Genomic DNA, 18,844 nt, shown 5'->3' with positions numbered 1-18,844 from the left:
TGAATTCTTTATACATTAAATTCTTTGTCCACCACCCCTTCTGAAACACAGTAATGATGCTATTTTTTTTTTTTTCCATTAAATAAAGAGCAAGCTAAATATACTCAACTTAGTTCAGCTGGGATTATTGCACTCTGAACTTCTAGACACTGAAACACAATTTAGCTGTGGGATATGATCACAAATGGTTGAGGAAAATCTTTTAACCCTATGCCCATCTTGAATATGCCCAATTTTCACAAATTAAATAAATGCAAAMCCCAAATAAGTGAAGCAAAGTTTAGAGACAATTACAAATTTTCATCAAAGACTAGCTATTACATTTTTGTTTTGATCCTATCCTGTAACTTGAGAAACATTTATTAGTTTTAAAATAATACAACATTAAAACTATTTCTTTTCAGATAGAAGTAGATGCGTTTAATTCATTTGAAATGGCAGGAGCAAATTTCCTTTGGATTTCAGCAAAAACAGGTATGAGACTTTATGGAATATTATTCCTCTATGACTAAGACTTATTTTTTTATCCAGCTAGGTATGACTGATAATATTTATCTGAATGTGACCAAATAATCCTGCAGTATGCCCTCAAGCAGGGAAACCATGAACAAGAAATTTCATAAATGGTTTAAATGTTGATGCTGATAACCTCCAACCAAAGCACTTACTGAGTGCTTCAATTAAATGTTACTGGTGTGATTTGGAATTTGGTATCGATTTCAATGGAAAAAAAAGTTTGGATCAGACAGAGAAAAAGAAGAATGTTGCAAAGAGGTGGTTAGTCTCCAGCAGTGAGCAAAGGTGAYAAAAAGCCAAACACTTTTACTCATCATGGATTTCTTGCTAAACTGCTGTCCCCGGTAATTGCAGCTCGGAGCTGGGGCACACAGCACTATCTATCTGCACAACTGGCCATGCCTTGTTTCAATCACATTTAATAATGAGGGCCCGGGGAAGAGCTTGATTAAATAGTCCTGCAAACTTCAACAAAACTGCCATACAAGTTCTCTACTACTCCACATAGCAACAGGTTTGCTCTCAGTTTCTTGCGCCCGTTGTGGAAACTGCAGCTCCTACAGAGCCATGTGGAGGCTCCAGGATTAGAGCAGAGTTTAGTCCTGCAGAGGTTGTGAGAATCACAGGACAAACTTTCAGCGGAGATCAAGTTTCTCAAGCAGAGGCAGACAGGTCTATGCAAATCCTTGTCTTGACCTTTTTTTCTTGAAATTCTGTTTCTCATACTCTTTTGCTGGCAGCTATCCAAAAGTTGGTGTAAGACATAGAAAGTACCTTTTTTTTATTCTGAAAAGATAGGATAAAAAAACCTGTTGGATTGTAACAGTATATGATTCCTAACASCAGCACACAACATGAGATAAGCCATTTGTTTTTGCTTTCTTGAATTTAGGCATTCTTTTCAGTTTACTATGTTCGACTTCAACAGGATTTTGCACCTTACTTCATGATATGTCAGTAAAAAAACTGTAAAAAATTCCCCAACAAAAATATTGATATTGAAAACAAAATTCAAAGTGGGAATGAAGCAGTACCACAAAAACTAATGCAATTCTCCACTGATTGGCAATTCTCCACTGCTATAATACCATCAGATAATAACATTAAACATATTTTATCAATTCTAAAAGTAAAACTAAAATCATTTGAGATTGTGTAACTGCTCTCTCAATTCATATGAACAGACTGTGATTTCTGCCTTGATGCTTGTTTTCTATCAAAGTTTTGTAAAATTCTACCTTTCCTTTGGAAATAAAACCAAATTGTCATTTTTGCACTTGAAATATTTCTAATAAAAATTCCACCTTCAAAAATGACCTGATAAAGGCAGCTATAGAGATACATCTTGCTTATATGCAATAGTCTACCTTGACAGTCCAATCACTAAAATCATTTAAAGATTCCCATAATACAATTAGAATCATTTTAATGCTATTTAAGGGTTCCCAGAGAAAAATGTTTTCTTTGAGAAATATGTAATTATGTCAGACACCTTGTAGAATTACTAAGGCATATTATATGTTTTGGAAACTATAAATGCCTGCATACCTGTATGAAGGTATGAGGGTACTTTTCCATCCAAGATGACATAGCTCACTCCATACAAGGAAAGTGATAAGATGCTTCAGGATAGGCATAGCAGTGAGGCAGAGAAATGGGTGGAGGTCTTAACTGCATAGGGAATGACACTGGGAAAGGCATTATTTTTCTGATCTGTTTTCTGTACATTACAGCGACTAAGTCACATATAGCATTGCTATGCAATRTAAGAAATTCTTGTCAAATCTGTTTCCTACCTATTTCTTGAAAAGAAAATCTAGCATACTCTCTAGAAAGCATGTTTTTCTCTAACAAATATATCAGGAAGAAAACTGAGAGGAAAAAGTTACTTTTTTAAATAAATATAAGCCAAATGAGAGACACAGAAGGGTCATTTTGCTTTCTCAGAATAGAATAAATATTAATTTTAATAGTGAAATTTAATGATATTTTAATGCAGTTGAGATGCAAATCTTTATTTAAATAAACTGAAATATTTTTAAATTAAAAATTTAAAAAATCCTTATTAAAAATTAAATTAAAAAATTAAAAATTAAAAAAATAAAAATCCTTATTCTACTTCTTCAATGTACACCTAAAATGAGGAGAGTAAATCACAAACAAAATGTTCTTGAAGTGCCATAATTAATGTTTTGTTCCTTACRAATTCCACATTCTTTGATTAATCACAAGTTGTGAACATAGTTGTTCTGTGACGAAGAGACATTTGCTATATTGCACGCAGATACTGTACTTTCTTACAGAGAACATGCACCACAGTTTTCTCCTGAGTCAACACTCTTACAGGATGCCYATACTGGGATTTCTCTTAACTACTCCTCTTAACTACTTAACTACTACTTTCATGAAACTTGGAGAGAAATATGTTCACCCCCGGGATGTGTCCAGTTTGGGGAAAATTGATAAACAAATTTAAAGGTAATCCATAGAGGACAGATGAGTCCACACAGGTACAAACTAGAAGTATCATCATTCATTTCTTATTAGATTGTTAAACAAATCTATCCTCTTTCTGTCTAATATTTCTTGGTAATTCATCTGTCAGAGCCTTCAACCTCAGTTTGTTCCCTGCTCTAGTCAATCCTCAAATTACAGAAAAATCAAGGGAGCTCTATTTTCTGTTTCTGTAAATCCAGGGTAAAGTGAATCATCAGCATAGAAAGCTTGCTTCAGTGGGTTTGTGATGCATACTGACATGCTATATTCAATTTTCTGCCAGTATAGCCATCCACCCTAACTGCACTGTTCAGATATTAGCACAGTTCAATGCCAAGATCTTTTTAAAAAAGATCAGTGCAATAACCTTTCAAAAAGCACCGGTCCTGCAGCGCCGTAAAGGATCTTCGCCTTTGAAACAAAAAGGATAAAGGATTTGAAATAAAACAGGAAAGATACTCATCCTTTAACTTAGGCAAGGTGAGAAATAATTTCACCACACAAGGTATTATTCCCACTGTGCATAAAATTCCACTTTTCAGCTAGGCTAAAGGACACAATCTAAAGTTCCTGATCTCTTAATTATATACTCCAGCTATATCTAAGAATATGCACGTCCAGACTAATGAAGGCATGATGAGCACTTCTCAGAAATCTTCCTTGGGGTTTAATTACAATCTTTGTTATGAATCTCTAAATAGAGACTCCTGTTTCTTAGTCTAATTTCTTTCTTTCCCCCTGAAACGTAAAGCAGGTTGTAATTTGTTCACTTTACATTTAAGATTTTTTTTTTTTCCAGAATAGAAGCATCACCTGTGCTGGTTCATCATCTTGGTTACTGTACCATAGCTATGTTGCACATCTAACCCTAAATACTATTTATGACAAATCTCTGAGAGTTCACCTGCTCATACTTGTAAAGTAAAGGGGACTTTATGATAACTATTATTGGTTACTATTCTGCATAGGWGACAGAGATTTAAGTAACTGGGATAGGAAGTCAATGCATCGTTTTCATAGCAAGCAAACTGTGGCAAATCATGCACYCTATAAATGCATAGTAGCAATGAAATGTAAATTAATGCCCGAAGTTGACTATCATAGCAGGCAATGGGAAAAGCTCTCTGAGAGCRATTAATTCTTGCAGAAGTGTGAGGACCTAATGCTACTTAGATTTTATGTCCTTACTCCTTTTAATTTATTTTCATTTACCTTAACTTTTAATGTTGTCTTTGAAATCCAACACCTCTATCTTTCARTGTGGTTAAAGTTGACTTGGACACAAACAGAGATGGCACAATCCAAAACCTTCTTTCTTTTAATGAACTGAACTTGGAAAATTGGAGTCATGGCTTCAGCATTTCAGTGGACCAACAGCAACGCCCTGGAGGKGCATGGAGGAACCAAAAACGCTTARATGCAACGGACTCTTCATGAACGAAAAAAGCTGGTTGTATGTTAGTTTAAATCACTGTTCCTTCCCAAAGCATCTCTGCCTGTGAGTACCTGTGACGTCATCCTTATTCAGAGAAAAACGCACAAGTTTGATCTAATAGTAAATGAAGTTGATTAATCAACATAATACAACTGATCCCTCAGGTTGAATTCTGGCCCTGTGACTCATGCTGAAGACTCTACCTCCCAGGCACACACGCTGATTTCAGTGCCACAATTGAAGAGATAAAAGTCATGAGCTAAGATAGTGGATAGCATTTATTTTTTTCCTGATATTTTGGACCTATCCAGAGTACTCAGACACTAGAGCACAATTTCTTTCAGCAAAACATCCATAGCGCGCCTCATATCACTGATAATGCAAATTACAGTAGTTAAGTGAATAAAGAAAGCTGCATTGTGTTGTTTTACGTTTCAACAAAAGCACAGGAGAGGAGAAAGTACACTTCTCTTAGAGGAAAAATAAAGTATTATATGAAGAATAATGTTTCTCCCAGCAGTCATTTTCTAGTAACGCTTCTGAGCAATTTAGCAAATACAGAACTGGACATTTTGTAATAACTATGCTAATGAATCTGGACCTGATCTTTCTGATCTTGTGAATTGAGCCTTTATGTTTATAAGATAATGTTCTGTCCTTATCTGCATCTTCTCTTCTGTTCCATCCACAAAGACACTCTTGAGTCACACCCAGAAGTATTAAATGCCCTCTTCTGAATGAGGCTTGCACAATGAGGTCCTGTCCTGTTATAGTTCTGTTATAAAAGGGAATGCTAGAAACACCACAAATTCCAGRWGAAATTCAGATCTTGCAGAGTTGCCTATCTGAGCTATGCATCCAAATCTCCAGGCATACTCAGTCAAGGGAAAGGGGACGTGATTCATTCACACTCTATTTTAAATGTTTGCTTTAGCATGATGTAAATTAGTCCCTTTGAGTGCCCATTTCAACAAAAAATACAATGGTCAGAGAAACAGCATTCCCTGTGTTGAAGGAAATTTCAAGCATTTACACAGGTGCCTCTGTGCAAGCATTGCCATTGCTTGATCCTATAGTGTGCTTTAATACATTCCAAATCAATATTTGCAATCAACATTTTGAATAGTGTAATGGAGTAGAAGACATCAAACTGGAGTTTACTCAATTAAGAGACCTTTTTATGGACTGTGATACCATCAGGTGAATGAGAAAGGGGAAAACCCAAAGCTAGACAACCAGGCAAGGCAAGGCATCTGACCATTAAACTTTTATTTCTCTTAATACGGATAGGTACTTTAATTATTTATCACCCTTGTCAACTTAATTGCCACAGCTAAAGGCGAAGCCTGTTAGGAGCTCCAGGCAGAGCATCTTAGCTACAGCCCTTTGTCCTTCACTTCACAGCAGCACAACCTGAGCACCTTTCAAGCTAGTTAGACTAAGGATCCAAACACATAGAGAGCTGTAACAGAAATGGTAAGTTTGGTTGAATGGAAAATGACTGGGAATATCTGGGTTTGGAAACACCAGAAGGAACAACTGACAGGAGGAAGGCTATGGGAATGGCATGGGTGATGGCACTTAGCAGATGAGCAAGATGATAGCAATAAAGAACAGACTGAAAGAAGGGACATCATGAAAGAAAGGCAGCCTGCACACAGACTAAAGCAAAGACTCGATGCATTTAGAGATGGTGGTGGGAAGAGCGTGAACAGAGTAGGAGGCAAAGACATCAAAAGAACAAGACAAAAACAGTGAGTAAATCCTGATGAATCATAGAGATTAATAGAGGCTTTATATAGATAAAAAATCACTGTCAGCTCCTAAAGAGTACAAATACATGGACCCAGGATGAGTAAGGGTTTACAAACACCCAGAAGACATGAGAAGATCTTGACAGCTGCCTTCCCTTGTCCTCCACGTAACTGCAAGAAATTTTGGACAGGACACCCAGGTACAATGTGTTCCCTACATGTTGGACAGAYTGCTTGGGCCCACACATTGTGGGGCTTAAGTGGTATGAAAGTGCAAGTAAGCAAAATGAGTTTTGTTTTGGAGAAATAAAGTCTTCCTCCTCTCCCATAAGGTCTCATACTGGGCTGTGCTATGCAGTTTACAAGGCTGAAATATTACTTTCTAAAGTCATGAGAATCTACCTCTCTCAACTGACCAAATTAATAATTCACCACTTATATAGATGGTAAGAGTTTCAGTAAGGAGCACTAAGACTAGCTAAGAAGACTAGCAGGAAGGTTGGACTAGATGATCTGTAGAGGTCCCTTCCAACCTTAAATATTCTGAAATAAGAATGAAGTGGTTAGCACATGCACCTAGATGACTTATTTCAGTTTCCCAACCTGTCTGACTCATACTAGGCCCTTACTATCGGCCACATCCCAGTGTCATAGCAAAGASACTTTTCGTCATAGCAAAAAGACTCTTCCTAACCCCCTTCTGCTTTTGAATAGATGGTCCATCCTGAATCTGATGAACTTTTTTTTTAATAAGAAAACAGTTTAAACTTTTATGTTCCTGAAGTTTTTTTCAACAAATTGACACTGCCCAACAAAATAATAATACTGAAATGTTTTGTCAAAAGATTTTTATAAAAATACCCCAAAAGCTTTAGAACAGTAGGAAGTCTTATTATCCTACTATGCCTGAATCAGAGTAGAAATATATTTATATTCCCACGTATACAGGGTTACTTAGGCGACAGCAAATTGTAACAATTTACCATAATRCAGTTTTATGAGATTAAAACCTCAAATGAGCTATTTATAGACCATTCATGAAAGAATTGGTGGCACTGCATCATCACACTCCACTGTCAAAGGGTCCAACAATAATTTGTTTGTTGATTCAAGTAAAAAGATCCATTTTATTTTTTTAAAAGACTGTACAGCATAGAAGCTGGATTTCTATCAAAGATTTCCAATATTCTCTAGAACTGTTTTGAGCAGTACTTTCATTCATTCATTTCACCTAGCCATTATGTTCCAATTTCCATTAAAATTACACTTTTATGAGTGCTACAGGAAGGAAGCTCTAATAAGAAGTCCAGATTTCTTAGTGTTAATTCAAAAGGTCTATTATTTCAAGATTTTGCAGGTAATTTTAAGTAAATACCAAGAAATGGATGATTTGACAACCTTCTTATTTGTTCAATGTAATTTAACAGCAAAAAAGTCATCAACTGCAATTATGCATTATACATTATATGRCATTGTTTACCACTGTCTCATGGATATGTCTATTTTCAGTTGCAATGAGTTAGTTGGCACAATAGGATATGCAACACTGAAAAGTAGGTCAGAGTGCCAATAATTATAGTAAGTTTTACTGAGAAACTATAATATGCAAAGGGGTAGAAGTGACAGGATCAAGGTAACTTTCAAAGGCATCCTGATATTCCTCCAGGATAAATGATGCTGGAKATTGTGCTGCTTAAGCAGATCCCTGACAAAAGAATCTTCTGGGGCCATCCAGCAGGATTTGAGGTTTCCCCACCTGTATCTGTGCTTGAATTTGCAGTTGAAAGAGATCCAAGAGAGCTTGAAGCCACTGGAAACTTCCTGAGAGTAGGCAAGAGAGGCTACCTGGTCATGAATCTGAGCAGAACAGCCCAAATTTTTTGAGAAAAGTTAGTCTTCCCTACTGAGACACAGTTTATAGTTTAGCTCATTACTCTCCTTGAACACTGGGGAAAACAGCAAAACTAAATTTGCTGATAGCAAAACTTTTTTTTGCACTGATTTTTAAGTGTGGAAGACGAGGACCAAGAAAAATGCARCACTATGTACTACCTGGTCCTGACTCTGGAACTGGTGCTTTGTTCCCATAAACTTTAAATCTTCTTATGACACTGTTTGGTCAGGCAACTACAACTTGTAAACCTTTGGTGGCAATTTTTGAACTTCASTTCTGGAAACAGGGGCTTTGGATGTGATTCTATTTCTGGAATGTGGCATTTATTCTAATGTTAGAAATATACTGATGTCTGGATTTTCAAGGACTGAAAAGCAGAGATTTACAGGCAGGGTTATCTGTCAAAGATATTTCTTTTTCTTTTTCTTTTTTATTTTGGCACTCTGTCAAAAATATTCCTTTTTTTTGTTTTTTTTTAATTCTTTTCTTGAGAAGTGGCCCCTTGTCAAAATAGATCATTTGAAAAGTGTAACAATAATGCTCAACTTAAATAGGCCAAAAAAAACTTGAACAAACCAATTGGCACTGCCTCCAAATGATTTCCAATCCCACCTCAGCCAGTCAAAGGAGACTTCACATCACCATGTGAAGTCATAAGATGTGAACATAAAGATAAGAAAGCTGTTTCCCTCTATTTATATTTCAGTTCATGAAATTTCAAACCCAAAACATGAAAGAACAAATTTATAAGAAATAAATACTTTAATACTCCTTTTGAGGTTCACATGCTCTCTCACTGTGACCTACAGTAAGCTGCTGACAAGAAACTCATGCTCCAGCAGACTTGCATGAGCAGACAGCCTTTTTTTTTTCCTGGATGCTCTGTTTTTAGGGAAATAATGGCTTCAGGCTCTATTTGCTGCAGATCAAGAAGATAAAAAAGCAGAACAACATGTCACAGTGGCTGGGCAAGCAGCTATACATAAATATATTGGCAGCTTTCCGGTTTGCTTTCATCGATGGTTGATGAGTGCATGGTGTTGAGTATAGCACATTCTTTCAAGTACACTTGTGAGACATATCTGTGAATATCTGCACGGTTTATGAACAACTCTTTTCACTCTGTCAGATCAGATCAAGAGCAGAGCCAAAAACTGTGCTGCTAACTTGTGGCAAAATAAAACTGAATAAAGCTGAATTATCTATGTGCTATGTTTCCATGTGTTTGTATTTATTTGTGGCATATTGCTTATCTCTATACTTAGGTACCTATAAAATCTGAATCACAGAATGGATTCTATGGATATGTAAATATACAGATAAGCAGAGTGCTGCAAACTACTACAGAGGCATGCAAAAACTGTTTTGGGGGGAGATACATATTTTTAAGTCATGCATATCTGCAAGTGCCAAAAACCATGAACATCTGTAGAAGTCTGGGTTCCTGTAAAATCAGCAGTACTGTGAGGAGGTCATCTTTAGCAAGGTATTACTCCAGTGGAAGGACTGTATGTTGCCCAAAGGCATCTGTCGCCTTCAGCGAATGCCGTGCAAGGCTTGGATAAGCCAAACTTTGTGAGTAAGAGTTGGCATAAGGTCCTGCTTGCAGGGAGTTGTCCAAGCCTTCACTCCTGATCAGTGAAGAGTATTCCCACCTTACTCAGAGCTCTCTACACAGAGCTCTGCCAAATACTCAGATATTTGGCATCTCCCCCCAAGACAAGTAACTCCCCTCAGTACTTTTCAGTGATACTTGGTTCCGAGTCCCAGTTCTCCCCTTAGGTGGATGGGAGACTTGTGTGATGTCCTTCAGGAGATTTCACAAGTATGGCTTCCAATTCATGCCTTACTTGCTAATCTGGATTTGTGTGATCTGGAGAATATTTTGGTTATTGACTTGATTTCCAATCATTATCTCATTCCTTCAATCTGCCTTTCTGTTTCACCATGAGTTGGACCAAGACTCGCTCTCTCTGGCTGTAACAAAGACTGTGGTGAGATTTATAACATGAGTAATAAAATAATTGTTTGATTACAAGTATAAGAAAGGTCTTTTTTGAATATTCAGACAGCTTTATCAGAACTTCTTTGCAAATACTTCAAGCCTTGTCTTAAAGTCAGCAGTGCATATGAGTACATGAATATTAGAAATATTCACCAAYTCCTCCCTAGGGAGTAGTGCTCTTCTTTTACCTTGCTAGAATTTAATTAGGTGAAGCATTACATTAGAATGCTATAGCATATAAACTTGGCAATACAATCTGTAATTGGCTSCATCTCAAGAGATTTAAGGAAGACCAATGAGATAAAGTAATTAATTTCTTGCTTGTTAAAAACTGTGCATCAAGCTGAATCACCAGACCAAGAACTGGTAAGTCATTTCTAACCTTTTTTCACCTATTTAGTCTTTATTTTTCTCTCGAACTCCAACCCCTGCCTATCAGAAATTTTATTTATGTCAAGGAGTTGCAAGGAATGAAAGGCAAACACTACCAAGTGACAGCTGTACTCCTGAGAAAAGCAACATTTGTTCTGGAGACAGCCGTTGCACTTCATGAATCAGTCAAGTGCTCTCCTAGGAGCCACTGGTTTGGTCAAGCTTTGGGTATATTTATTTTGAAGTAAACAATAGAACATATGTGGTGATATTAAACAGCAGCAAATAGTAGTTGAACAGACTGTAGTGCACAACTCTTGTACTTTGGGAACACTTCCATATGGGGCAGAACTGCAGAGTAAAATTGGCAGTTTCTGCTAGAGATATTGTAAGACAAGACTGCCTTGAACTTAGGACCAAGAATAAGTGGCATCAGGTCTTGTCTCTATTAACAAGAAAAATGGAAAGTCAGAAATGGAAGTGAGTTCMCTTTAAGTATGATTTGTCAGAAAAATAGTAAGTCCAGAAAAATAGTTAGTCCCAAGAAATATATTTATAAAAATATAAAAATAAAAATATGTTTGGATTTAATTTGGCCAAAAGATATGGATTTTTTTAGATAGAATGAATTTTCTAATACAAATATAAGCTACTTCTGAAATGTGACTGATTGTTGAGTTTAAATATCTCTATCATTTTGTCATTTTTAATTACTATTTGTGAACTACTATTTTAAATGAAGAATACGTTCATTTATCTTTTCAGAATATTTTCAGTACAAGATTATCTGCATCCTCTACATGTCATCAGCAAGATTTTCTGTTAGTGCAAACATCTGCAGTTTCCTCATAGTTTGTACCAGCTGAGAAACTGAAACCATAAATTAATTCAAAATATTATTTAGTTGAATTGCAGCTTTTGTTAGAATAGATACACAAAAGAGAGTGCTACAACACAGTACTGGTTACTAATCTCTTCATTTTTTTTTAAGTGAATGCAGTATAAGTTTATAACTTTAATTACGTATTTTAACAGCTTACCCAACAGTAATACTAATTGTACTTTGCTGATTAGGTATAGCATTTGTACAACAATTCTCTGATTAAGTCATTAGCGATGAGCAATTGTTTCTAGTAGCCTGGAAGCTCTATTGAAAATCAATTCAAACACTGAACAAATGAAATTTCATTGAAGAAAGACATTCAAATATGCAGCTAATCTGCTGATAGCTTTTTGAAGACAATTTCAATGGTCAGGTACGTAAGTAAGATATAAAAATAAAATGTAAAGAAATAAGGGGTTCCAAGTAAGTTCAAGATTTTGCACATTCATGTCTGGAATATCTCCAATACAGCATTTTCTATGTTCTTCTGATGGCAAATAATTAATCTGCTGTTAGGCTAATCATGATGAGAATTAGCATTCCCATGAAATGCGATCATGATGAGAATTAACAATCCCATGAAATGCAGACAAGAACGAAAAGACCTAAGCATTTCTAGAGAAAGTGTTATTATATTTCTGCTCATAAAAGACATATCTCACACGATTTGGTTTCACACCCTGTTGGCTACTAGTAACATAACGAGTAAAATTCTAGACTCATGCATAACATCAATTCCATGTTTATACCTGTTCTTGAATCAAGTCCATGTATATAACCATTCTTGAAAAAAACAGAAAAAAACGTTTAATTCCAGAAGCATAGAATGATAAAACCAGTCAGTGAAGTAACTGTATCCCAAGATGGAGGAAGATCATTTTGTACAAACTCTCCTGCAGCCAAACACCTCTTTACCTCACCCTTCTTCTCCCAATCCTATAGTGGTGGACCAGCTGCTCTGCTCGGCCTCTTCCCACGGGCTTTCCCACAGGTTGTTGTGCACAGCTTCTCCCTGGGAAACAGCTGTRTAATGGGACTTGTCTATCAGGATAAGGTAGATCAGTGAAGAGAGAAGGAGTTCAAATATTTAGCTGCCTCTAAGGCTTACAAAGTTCTTATTTTACACTCAGAGGGAAACAAAAATAAATGTGAACTATTAATCCTTRGAGAACCTCTGAATACTTGAAAATAAAGCAAAGCAAAACAAAATATTGTCTCCTTTATCCCCAAACACAGACTCCGGCGTTGTAGACCTGAAAAGCAGTCAATGTGAATAGATTAAATGTACTGTTTTATTTCTAGAAAAGGCTTTTCATTCTATTAGTTTGCCAATTTGCTATCAGTCCAAGCAGTAGAGACATTTATCTCATCCCAGTTCTGCTCCAGGGTGGGAAGCAATATGAACAGGATGAAGACAGGAATACTATTGAGTTATAAATTTTTCATTACAGTAATGAAATGGCCATATTCATTCACTGAGGCCTACACAGGCTTTAATATTAGAACCACAGCCCCATCATGACAACTATGACACAAACTACTGCATAACCCTGTCTTAGCGCCAAATAACCAACAGGACACAGATTATGTAAGACAAAAGTGGAGAATATAAAGGAAGGAAAGAGAGTTAYACCCATAGCTCACAACCCAACAGATGGTTACATCTCCACATCTTCTTTAACAGTAGTATTCAGTTCTGGTTGTTTACATCTGTCCAGATACAGCCTCCTCATGCTCTAGAACTCAGGCTACCTCCTCAAGAATTCAGATTCTTGTTTTGCTCCAGAACTACAGTTARCACAACCTACAACCCTCTTCTTGGAGGTTGGTTTCCAATGCAGTTCAGYATACTATCACTTGGTTTGCTCCCTGGAAGAGCTTTGGAGTAGATAGGGAAACGAGATGAAAGACAGATTTTTTAAATACATCTTCTTTCAACACTTTTGTGAACTTTGTGAGAACCTGTGGAGAGGGATAGTATTAGCAAAATGTGATAGTAAGATGAGTTTTCAAGAGCTATTGATCCATGCCTCAGAGTTCAACACTTAGCTTTTTATTTTGAAAATATGCTGCATTTTAAGTCCTTTTACCAAGAATCTAAACACCACTGCAGAAAAAGAAGAGAAGCTGTCTCAGCAGTAGGTTACACAAGACTTGAATGGATGACAGCCCTCATAATAGGTACAAATAGGTGAGACAGGAGCAATCCATATGGCTGCTTATGTTTATAATACCTAAATCCAATTTCTGGAGCTTGCCCTTATAACTTATCCTAGTGAAGGCAGTGGCATTTCACAATGAGTTATCTCAGTTCATACTTGTAACCTCTAGCACACCAGGGAAATATATCCTCAGAGGTTCAGTCTACCCTTCAGTTACAATACTGTCTTTTTTCTATACACTGATATAATTTCCATCCCCTTTTAAAGCCTATTACAGCCTGAATTCAGTTCTAATGCAATAGACAAATTTGAAGAACTGAATCATTGGACTATATTGCAGCCCAGTGTATTTATACTTTTTTTATTTTTGAATGTAATATAAATACATTGCTCTATATATGTGATATGTAACTTTAGTATTAAATATGACAGCAATAATTCTAGGAATGTGAGTAGTATTTACTGTAAACAAATCTGAACAAAAAGAGATACAGCACCCTCTGAAAACCACCAGGTTTACTGAGGTAGTACAGGAAGAGGCTATGAAATTTGTACTATTTAAAGTTTTACAATGGCAGAAGTGATGCCCCTGGTAAGTCAACATAGCTCCTCAGAGCAGATGCACCCATCCACATCTCAAAATATAGGAGAGTCCACCCTGGAGGCTTGTATTAACAGAATGTGACCACTATGGCTTAACTAAAGGAGAGGACACAACAGCTGGTGGTCTGGAAAAAAAGAACAGAGGCCCAAAGCCCTGCCTAGGTAGGGTCTTGGTGCAAGCTCACACTGCCACCACGGAAGCTTGCTGAGCTTCTCCTTAGCTCCGGGACAAGCTTCTCTCTTACTGCTGTCCCGGTACCTGGGGCAAAGAAAGGGTCATCCAAAGACGGGTGCTATTTCAGCCACCTCCAAAGGTCCTGCTRATCCTGAGACTCTGCCAGTCTGGACTGAGGTAGACTGAGGACTGCTGTCAGCTGTGCTGGGAGTCTCAAGGGGACCCTTCACTCACAGCTTCCATRTCCTCTCCCTCTCTTCTGTTGCCTTGGCAGAGCAGCCCCTGCTACCAGGCTCCAGCCTCCTGGTGCAGGCAGGACTTCTGCAGCTGCATGGAGATGAGGTAGTGTTCTTAGGGAAGGAAAGGGGCAAGTGCAGCTCCTTCTACCCTGCTCTTCATAAGCAGACCCCTGCAGATGAGAGAAAAGCAAACCTTTGGTCTTTGACTATATTCTATATCCCTGTTTTTTGTGGTCACTGTGGCAGAGCTCTGAGTTTTTGAGGACTTGGTATGGGCAGGGTGGAGTTGGACCACTGCTGCCATGATCAGCCCRTGAGGGACAGATGAAGTTGGTCCCTGAATAGAATGACCCTTTCACCCTCACTGCCCGTCCTTGTACTGGTAGGTTATCTCTTGCAGTGGCAAGTGCCGTGTCTCAGGACACTGTTCTGCGAAACTGCTRTGCACAGCAAGTGATGGAGGAGCTAGAGGCTTTGGGCACTGTGGTATGGGGAAAAGCAGAGTGGAAAGAAAGTGCTATTTAATGAGAGTAGAAAGAGGCTTCTAGAGGAGTACTGAAACCTCACTTTGAATTTTAGCCTGTACTAGAAGGAGAGGAGGGAGGAGCCTCTTGCTGCTCCATGTGCCCGTGGGATAATGGATGAGGAGTGAGTGAGCAGGGATGTCCCTGCAAGTGTTTGCTCTCAGCCTGCTCCCATGCCTAACTGCCTATGCGAGGAACAACCAAGCTGTGCTTTGGGGAAGATGTGCAACACTGTGAGCTGGCCCTCCTGAGCCTTCAAGCAACCAACTAGCTGACCACACAAAGGTTTGCCTTCATCCTCTTCTCTCATGGAGGAACTAAAACCATAAGTCACTTACCCAGTCTGGACTCGGGAGTGCTGCTCCATAGACTGTTGATGCTGGCTGTGGCAGGAGCTGGCCAAAGACAGGTCACTGGATGTGTCTCTTGGTAGTCTTCAGAGAGATCCAGGAAGAGAGGGACCCCGGAGTGGCACTGGAGGACATTCCTCTATCATTTCCTGCATGGTGGTGCTAGGACCCCAGGCATGGATTACAGATGAGCAGGAGGCTCTGTAGTGTACTCCCATCCAAAGACATTTTCAGTGCCTCCATAGTGGGCGCATTTGGTCTGTTAATCCCAATGTGCACTGCACAGTTGCATCATTGGGAATGCAGCCTTCATTTTCTTTACTGTAGTATTACACTGTTCAGCTGTCATCACACATCTCCTGGTGCTCACGAGAAGAACCTTCTGCTATTGCCACGGGGTTATGCTGCCACTGGGGAAACTTCTGGGTCTCTCACTGTACAGATTTATGAGCTGTACTATTTCCCTAAGGATATAGGCTATATTTTTAAAGTTTTCTAAGTGACTGGAAGGAACCATAGATATCATTGAAGGAAAAAGAAACAGAAAAAGAACAATATAGTTTTAAGTGATAAAATAAGTGTCTGAGCATGTGAGGACAGATATAGAAGGTAAAGAACGGTGAAGATTTCAAATAATCTGAAGGATGGATGGTGCTAGAGCAGTAGTCTCAAAGCATTGAGGACTTGATGTCTAGCAATTTGTTTAGAGATAATAAGGCCCCAAAAGTGAGAAAGGAAAGCTTTCATCACTCTGCAACATTGTGTTGTGTTGTTATGACTGTTTCTTTAATACAGCTAATAGTTTTATCTTCAAGTCAACATCAAACATTTTTAAGCCTTTCTAAAGAGTGTACATTACATAATCTTGATGTTTTTGTTGCAGATATATGCAGTAGAATGGTGCCCGACTGGCCATAATATTGGTTTTAGTACACTGATGAAAGGAAAAAATTACTGGCCTGCATTTCAAGGGTAGGGGAACTTTGCTAGATATTACTGTCTACTGAAATATCCTGCAACCTGAATCCCAAATCATATCCCTCCACAGCAAAGAAAACAAAGAACCTGGATGATGATCCACCTTTGAATACTGTCTCTGGTGCCTTTTTCAACTGACCTATAGCCTAGCTCTTGTTTCAGACCAGTGTTCTCACTACTGGTAGTGAGAATAAGATTAATATAAAAAAGAATAAGATAAAAAAGATTAAAATTAATGGTTCRTGAAGGGAGACACTCAGCTTCCATTGTATCTTGTAGCTTGGCAGTGGGAAGCTGACATAGAATCAGAGACTGGTTGAGGCTRGAAGGGACCTCAGATTTAGGCAGGCAATTAATATTAGCCATGTAATATTAGCGACTCAAAAGCAGGTATTTGATTGAATATGGKACTCCTCATTAAAGCACTATCCCAAACTCAATAATGAACAGTCTTATACAATGCATTTTTAAAAAGTCCCTCATAGTCACAAATGCACTATTTTTCTCTTTAATTTCTTGAGAAGATTGAAAGAAGCCTTCTTAGTATTGCCATRGCAGTGCGTTCAAATTAGTTACAGTTTTCATTCTGAAACAAATCTGTATGCTCTTCCTAGTCGCTCTACACTTAGTAATTTTACAACTTTTATCTGCAACTCCCAGAAAAGGATTTTAGATAAAATCAAAATAGAAAGTTATGGAACATATTTACTTTTGAAATATAAGCGTTCAAGGCTATTTTCAACTTAATATTTCTTTAATTACATAAATAATGTTCTTCACAATGCCATACAGACAGAGGACATATTTCTCAAAGATCATTATAAAGCTTGTTTTGGATTCACGAATCCAAATTAGCAAYTACACACACATTCAGATAAATTTATTGAATTTGAATGATTGAAATCTTGGCAATTGCCAATTAATTCCATCAAGAGAATATATTTCCATGAAACATTTGGATTTTTCCTTTTTCTTAAAAAAAAAATCAGAAAATTACTTCATTAAAAATGCTTCAGACAGTCCTACAGAGGTATTTCATCCAACTGTTTCTTAGGATAAAAGGAAAAACTATCTTTTTAAAACCAAACCAGGACAGTTTTATGATAGGGCTATTAATCTTTAAGAGAGTTTATTAATGAATAAAAACCAATGTGAGGAATAAATGAGCAGCTTTACTACTGAAAATAAGAGATTAAGTTGAGAAATGGCCTATGTGATGCTATAGAAATGGAAAACATTGCTATACAGTAAAACTGAAATTGTTCAAACTACTGTCATAGGTTGAGTTCTCTTTTCTATGCTTTTAACTCAAGAAGAATGTAGAATAGCCTGCAATTGTAAAAAATTTAATTGAAACTTTACTTGCTCAAAAGCTAGTCTGACAGTTACAGGACAACTGTCCTGGAAAAATGATGTGATATGATATTCTGATGTTTTCAACTTTTTARAAGGTACAKAAATGTCAGKTTTTTTTCTCTTTCTCTGAAATGATAGATTTATGCTTTTTTAAAGAAACACCTGAAAAAAAAAAACCTATTGCACTTACAGGCGTGGAGAGTAGCATTTTTCATGCTACCTATAATATTTAGGATAGGACAGAAAAAAATGTTTCCAGCAATGAAAACTGTCATAAAAGCACAGAAAACATGTCCTCAATTGTAGATTTTAAGAGTGCTTAATTGCACTATTACTTCAATAATTCTTGAAAACAAAAGAACAGATAGGGAAGGAGATTTAATAGGAATGTCACAAGAAGAAAAACTATAAGAAAATATTTTCCCAGGAATATTCATACACTAATATATGTCAGATACACTAATATTGCCAGGAACAAATTTATTTTAAAAGATATAGATTTATTTGAAATTATATAGAAGCTTTGAAATATCATGTTGTTATTAATTGAACTGATTTACAGAGGTACTGTGTAATGTTAGCAGATTTATCCAAATCACCTGGCTGGAATAGCCAGTGGTCTCAAGAGCCTAACCACTGCCAAATTAAATAAAATCACTAAAGTGGAGGATTTCTATGAAAACAGCATATTCACTGGAATTCACTGGAACTCTKAACTTATTCACTAGAATTCTTAATTTAAAAGTGGTTGGTGCAGTACTTCAATGCAGTAGAATTATCTAATGGTAGAACTGTAATGCCTGGGTGATGAGACTKGCATGAGAGCTACAAAGCGCAGGGCTAGAAAAGAAACTGGACAGAAAGAACCTTGAGTGTGAGCAGGCTRAACTGCCATCGAGAAACAGGGACAGAGCCAACGTCCCAGAGGAGACCTCTGGGTCTCTAAGGTGCAAGAGACCTCTTCATGAAAACAGGCAATGGGAAGATCTTTGAGAGATGGTACAAGTCAGACTAACAAAAAGATCCTGGCACTAGACCAGTAATTTGTAAGTAGCTAGTGAATAATAGTGTTAAAAACATGAAAATGCCAGGAAGAAAAACT

Source organism: Nothoprocta perdicaria, unplaced genomic scaffold (assembly GCF_003342845.1).
Source record: "Nothoprocta perdicaria isolate Ctin4 unplaced genomic scaffold, notPer1 scaffold_23, whole genome shotgun sequence".
Lineage (NCBI taxonomy): Eukaryota > Metazoa > Chordata > Aves > Tinamiformes > Tinamidae > Nothoprocta > Nothoprocta perdicaria.
The sequence above is the reverse complement of the archived record's forward strand: the minus strand, read 5'-3'. Positions refer to the sequence as shown.